Consider the following 6,785-nt stretch of genomic DNA (forward strand, 5'->3'; position numbering starts at 1 on the left):
AAAAGAAACCAGAAATTCTGATACTGGTATTTAACTACAAACCTTTGAATAAGGTTTTAGAATAAATAAGATATCCAATCCAAAAGAAAAATGATTTGATAAAAAGAATTTAGAGTCAAATGTTTTTATAAAATTCGACATGAAATTGGGATTTCAGAAAATTCTAATTTCTTAAAAGGACAAATATAAAATAGGATTTAATGTCCAATTTAGAAAATATGAGAGAAACGTCATGCCATTTAGGCTAAAAAATGCTCCATCTGAATTTAAGAAGATTATGAATGATATTTTCAATCCTTTCAAAAAAATTTCAATAGTTTATATTGATGATGTGTTGATATTTTCTAAAACCATTAAGATCAACACTTTAAACATCTACATACATTCATTAATGTAATCAAAAGAAATCAGCTAGTTGTGTCCATACCCAAAATCAAATAATATCAAACTCAGATCCGTTCTCTTTGATTTTAAATTTATTTGAGCCTTATTAAAACCCATCCAATGGTCTTTGTCTCAAACTTTGGTGATGACGTATCCTAGAAAAGCCAACTTCAAAGGAATTTTAGGTTCTCTCAATTACGTGTCTTATATCCTTCAAGATATCAGGCACATTTTCAAATGTCTTGATGAGTGTCTTCATAATAATACAAAGCCTTGATTTGTAAGGGATATCTCTACAACCCAAAAAAATCAAATCACTAGTCAAATAAACTCTCTGCTTAAGTCTTATTGACCCAAGGGCAGATCTCATAATGAAACGTGACGCATCAAATATCGGATATGAAGGTATCTAAAATTGTCAATGAGGACAGAGAATCAATTATCATATTTCATTCAAAAGCCTCAATAATACCATACAAATTACAAAATAGTAAAAAATAAAAAATAAATAATACTTCCATTGTATTGTGTGTACAAAAATTTTAAAGAAAATTTAATTAACAAAACTATTAAAATCTATTCTAGAGTCAAATTTAGTTTTAGAAAAAGAAGAGAATAATCTTGTTTCAAACAAAAAAAACTAATTTTGCTAGATAGAAGTAAATTTTGTTGTGGTTTGATTTTAAAATTCTACCTATAAAAGAAGTTGAATACACCTTGGGAGATTACCTATGGGAAAGTTTCTAACAAAGTCTCTCTTCTCTCCTCTGTCTTCTCAAACTGATACTAATCCAACCAATCATTTGTATGGACTCAAAAGTTCAATTACCTATAAAAGAAGTTGAAAACACCTTGTGAAAGTCTGTAAGGATACTACGACCTCTAGTTTTGCAAAATCCAGCATTGTTGGCGCTTATCAAAATTGCTGCCAAAATAAAGTTTAACAAGTGGTTCTATGGTGTAGTGGTTAGCACTTTCGACTTTGAATCTAAAGACCTGTGTTTAATTCCCGATAGGTAATCCACCAATTTATACAAAATTGGTCAATAGCAGATTCAGTATTTATACAAAATTGGTCAATAACAGATTCAGTAGGGTCACTTTTGGACCGATAATCTGTAGAAGGGGTCACTAAGGTTAAGATCATATAAAATGGGTCCATAGCTCAATGTTAGAGCATTTGATTGCAGATCAAGAGGTCACCAATTCGAACCTAGTTGGGCCCTTATATCTTGGATAGAAATTTGTTACACTTTTTGGACTGACACTATGTCTAAGGGGTCATTAAGGTTAAAATCCTACAAAATGGATCCATGGCTCAATGGTAGAGAATTTTACTGGTCACCCGTTTGAACTTGGTTGGGCCCTTTTATTTTGGACGGACACTTTTTACACTTTTTACACTATGTGATAAGATAAGGAATCAACTACAAGGGGAATAAGATTTGGATTATCTTGTTGATCGAATATCTTAAGGCAAGAACATTGTTTGAGATTCGAATCACTCCACAAGCAAGATCGATCATGTCTAGCTTGAATGATTCTTGTTGATCAAATATCTGAAGGCAAGAACACTTGCTTGAGATTCGAATCACTCCACAAGCAAAATTGATCATGTCGAGCTTGAATGATTCTACATGCAACCTAAACTACATAGAATTGCAAAGAAACTTAGCCATTGGCTAAAGAAAGCACAAATGTTTCTTTTACTATATTTTTCTAAGTCTCCTTACAAATACAACATACATGACTTTATATAGCCTCAAAATGAAACTATTAAAGGCATTCCAAAAGTTGTAACATTCATACTTAATGACCATTATGTAATTGTAACCTAAAGTAAATTAAAAGTCTTAAAATACATTAATGAAATACAATAACTCTAAATTACTCTAAATTGTAAACCACCCAAAATATACAATATGAAACTTCATTATTTTTCAATGTGGCATGAATTGAAATATCTTTTGATAATTTCAACAATATTTTATTCACATCTTCCTGGTTCATATCACTATGTCTAAGGGGTAACTAAGGTTGAAATCATGCAAAATGGGTCCATAGCTTAATGGTAGAGCATTTGACTGTAGATCAAGAGGTCACCAGTTTGAATCTGGTGATTTACTCCCAACCACCGAGTGTCTAAAGGAAAAGAAATAAGAATAATTATCCGTGCTTCGAGAACCCAATGTTTTCCATATCTTTCATGTAACTAAGAGTAGTTGCCCTAAACATTTAACAATCCGTGCTTCGAGAACCCACCGAAAATAGGTCATGACTCCCTTTTTCTTTTCACTTACTCCTCCTAAATCTATAAAATGTCTCCTATTTTTATTTATTTTCTCTTTTCTTAAATATCAAAATCTTAAATAAAAAGGAAGAGCTCTCATGTAGTCTTCCTAAGTTTGCCGGCGACATTATTTGTTGTCGAGCTTGATAATGTGAGTTTGTAACCCATCCGTTAGGGTTCTTGGAATGATTCTCTAGATTATCCCTTCCATGTTGGGAGTTGGGCCATGGGTCTTGGGTGAAGGAACCGTTGGTTTACCGCCTAAGGACTAATTTTGCTTCATTTCTAAATGCTGGCAGACAAAGTAGAAAAATAAAAACATGTAAATTGTAAACTCAAACATTTCAATGATGGTACCAATGCTAACAGAAAACAATCGACCAAATTTATTTCAAACATAGAAAACTTCATGTCTCCATCTTGTAAAGCCAATAAACCAAAGGGCCTAATATAGTAGAGAAATAAAATAATGTTACCCTCATCTGTGTTGTGCTGTGTCATAAGTGATTGATGGATGTTGACTTTGACCAATTCCTATTATTTTTTTTTTTATATATTTTGAAACTATATATATATTTTTTTTTATATATTTTGAAACTATTTTAAGCACTTTTCTCTTGTACTCCTTATAATTTTACCTTTTAAGGTTGTTGAGTCAAGTGGAAATAAATTTTGAAGATGAAATTCAAGTATCAATTTTGATGTCATCTTTACCTGAGTTTTGGGATATTGTTATTAATGAGATTCAATCTAATGCCATTAGTAATTCACAATGATAATATTTAAAATACTTGACAAAAAAAGAATGGTCAACATAAGATATTTGAAACAAATAAATATTTTGTCCTCTATGATATATCAAATCACTCATTTGAAATTCCTTGAAGTCTTACATCTTTTAATAGAGAAAAGTTCCTTAAATAGAAGTCTTATTAGATACTTCTAAGCATTTAGAGATCAACTAGACACAAAGCTAAACATTCTAAAAAAAATTACGGGTTAAACTTTTAAGTTAACGTAATTTAAGAAACTTATGATTTTTATATTATCAAGAGTTTAATTGAGCTAGGTCGATTCAATCTAGTCGACCCAAGAATTGAACCGAACCAAACAAACTATTTAGTAACATGATTTAGTGGAAGCATTTTCACGCAAAGTAGAAGCAATAATGGAGGGTTTGAAATAATATAGTTTTCACCCCTTGTTTCTCGAGTGAATATTGAAATAATATAGTTTTCATGTTAAGTTTTGCATGGAAGAAAGAAAGACTGGGATGTAAAGTATTATTTCAATTTGTTTGTAATATATAACAATATATAAATTAACTATAAGAAATATATAAAATTACATGTTCTCCAAGAGCTTCAATCAACACTGGAGGGTTACTTCTGCAACTACTCTAAAGGTGCTCTAGATCACAACGAGTTAGATAAAACAGCTTTAGAACTCTGAATCCAATAACTTGAGTTTGACTCGTGATAGGATCTCTCTTCTTGTGGAATCTGCATAAAATAGGAAAACCATTCCAAAATAAATTTTTACACGGGGTTCTATGGTGTAGTGGTTAGCACTTTGGACTTTGAATCCAACGACCTAGGTTCAACTCCCGGTAGGACCTTTAAGAAATGACCTTGAGGCGAAAACACAGAATAAGGAACGACAACACAAGACATTTTAAAACGGGTGTTACCTAGCATTCGAAGCAAAAACACAAATTTTCTTGAGGCATAAGGTGTAAAATTTTTTCTTGAGGCATAAGGTGTAAAATTCTTGAGTTATTCCGAACTTGCTCTGCTTCATGACTTCCAAGGCTTCATGAACATGACCTCTTCTTGAGGTATTGTTGTTGGTTCTCAATCTTGTATGTTTCTAACGTAATCCTTTGAACCCATAATAACTAGCATGAGTTTTAGGTTCCGAACTTGCTCCAACCAACTTGAAATCTTGAATTTATGCTCATGTCATATAAAATAGACCTTACAGAAAATAGTTGGCTAGGATATGACTTCTTGTTTTGTTTGGAGCTTGTCTAAACCTTCAGCTAGGATATGACTTCTTGTTTTGTTTGGAGCATGTCTAAACCTTGAGCTAGGATATGACTTCTTGTTTTGTTTGGAGCATGTCTAAACCTTGAGCTAGGATATGACTTCTTGTTTCGTTTGGAGCATGTCTAAACCTTAAGCTAGGATATGACTTCTTGTTTCGTTTTCAGGAACTAAACCTTAGAGGTTGTCATGTCATGCATCGTATTTTAAGCATGAAAACTCTTACGAAGTAACTCTTAATTTTCTCCCCATGAGTGTATAGACGGCGTTGTCATAATTGTGGCATCCTGCTAGCAAATCGTGGTGCAGGACATCTCATTTAGGTGAGGGAGATAATAAGTTCATAATGGAATCCTGCTCATGGTACATATACCATAGCATCCCACCTAAAGAGAAATAGGAGCCTCGTGGTACACTTCATGAAGTGAGATAATGGTTACTTTAGACATGGATCCTAGCAACTTGTTAAGCATGATGTTTGCATTAACCAAGGTGTTTTCTTGGATTCGTGGTGATCCTAGGTTTATGCATAACGTCTTGAGTCAAGCTTGGAACTTATAAGTTCTTAGGAATATCCCAGCATGATATTGTGCATGTAGTATCTATTAGAGACCAAGGGTACATCTGGGGAATCTATTATTTCAGGGATACCACTTTAGTTATCCTAAGAGGTAAAGTCATATGGATCGTGATGAGCATTTTCTCCCATATCTTGGTTTCCCTAACTAACGTTTTCTAATAACTCCCAAACTTCATTACCTTATATAACCTCTCAGGATAAGGATTCATACAACATTTCATAAAATAAGATCTACTGAGAAAACCCGAGAAAAGGTCAAATTTTGAGTTGACTTGGATAGTTCAGTTGAACTGGCCGTATCATCGTTTTCTTCCTCTGAACAGGAAGAAGATGCGCATTTTTCGCATCGCCGCCATCTAAAACTCGGCCTGTACAGCCACATTTACAGCGTTTCTCTCCTCGATTTCTTCGTGAAACTTAAAGATGGATGTTACAAGAAAGGGCTAGGGATTTATTTGATAACTTCTCGTGGATCGTAGCCTAAGATATTTGATACCAAAGTTCATCCAAAATCTGATTTATCGTTGGAGATAAAACAAAGGATTTCTTATTGGGTAGCCGATTCTAGGGGTTTCAAGGCTCTATTTCTTCATTGAATCTCTTCCATATCCTATCTCAGGCTAAAGGAATTGGTTTGGAGGAACGTCTTTGAGTGTAGGACCTTAATTTCTAGAAATCGTTCTCGGTATGCAATTCACTCGAAATGCCAGATTTTGGATCTCGTGGGTAGCTTATTCTACGACGTTTCAGTTCTCAATTCCTTCATCAAGTTTACTCAACTTCTTCCTCTGAAGCTAGAGGAATCCTTAATTTGAAGGAAAAGAGACCGTAGATAGGAATTTTGACTCTTATCCTCAATTTAATTTCGAAACCTATTTCCTTCAATTTGGCACGCTCTCAAGGTTATTTTTCTTCGTGGTCTTCTATGGGAGCATTCCTTGGAGGTGCAGAAACTGGTTGGAATCATTCTTGCTCGACGAGTCATCATGTATCCTCGAATTGGATTTTCAAGTTTTTCTTGAAGTTCTTCAATGGCGGATTGAATTGGGGGAATGGTTTCTTAGCACTTTCAGCACTCTATTCCTTCATAGAACTTGTGGGTAATCTTGTTGAGAAACTGTTGGAATAAGTTTGAAGAGAACTTGTGGGTAATCTTGTTGAGAAACTGTTGGAATAAGTTTGAAGAGAAATGGTGGAGGATTGCTCTCGAATTTGGAAGAAATTTGAGAGTAGGAGACCCATAATCTAAACGCTTATTGCCTTCAATTGGGGGATCGACCTTTCTCGATTCTTATTCCGTATTGTTGCTCCTACTTTCGACTTTATAGGAGGAGCTTAAACCGACATTGAGAGCTCCAGCATCTTCGTTATTTAGAGAGCAAACTTTCTGGATAATTTTTTGGAGATATCAACTCCGATCATAGACTTACCGACCTTGGCTTTGAATACTAGTCGTTAGATGTGATGATCCGTGCATGTTCGTTCT

At 34.0% G+C, this 6,785-nt stretch overlaps 1 non-coding gene across 1 annotated transcript; it reads left to right on the plus strand.

The window, feature by feature from the left end:
- Positions 1–4,220: 4,220 nt before the first annotated feature.
- TRNAQ-UUG lies at positions 4,221–4,292 on the plus strand. The gene has a single exon. It is a non-coding gene; the product is annotated as a tRNA-Gln (tRNA).
- The last annotated feature ends 2,493 nt before the right edge of the window (positions 4,293–6,785 follow it).

Source organism: Cucurbita moschata, unplaced genomic scaffold (genome assembly GCF_002738365.1).
Source record: "Cucurbita moschata cultivar Rifu unplaced genomic scaffold, Cmos_1.0 Cmo_Scf00104, whole genome shotgun sequence".
In the NCBI taxonomy this organism is placed as follows: Eukaryota; Viridiplantae; Streptophyta; class Magnoliopsida; order Cucurbitales; family Cucurbitaceae; genus Cucurbita; species Cucurbita moschata.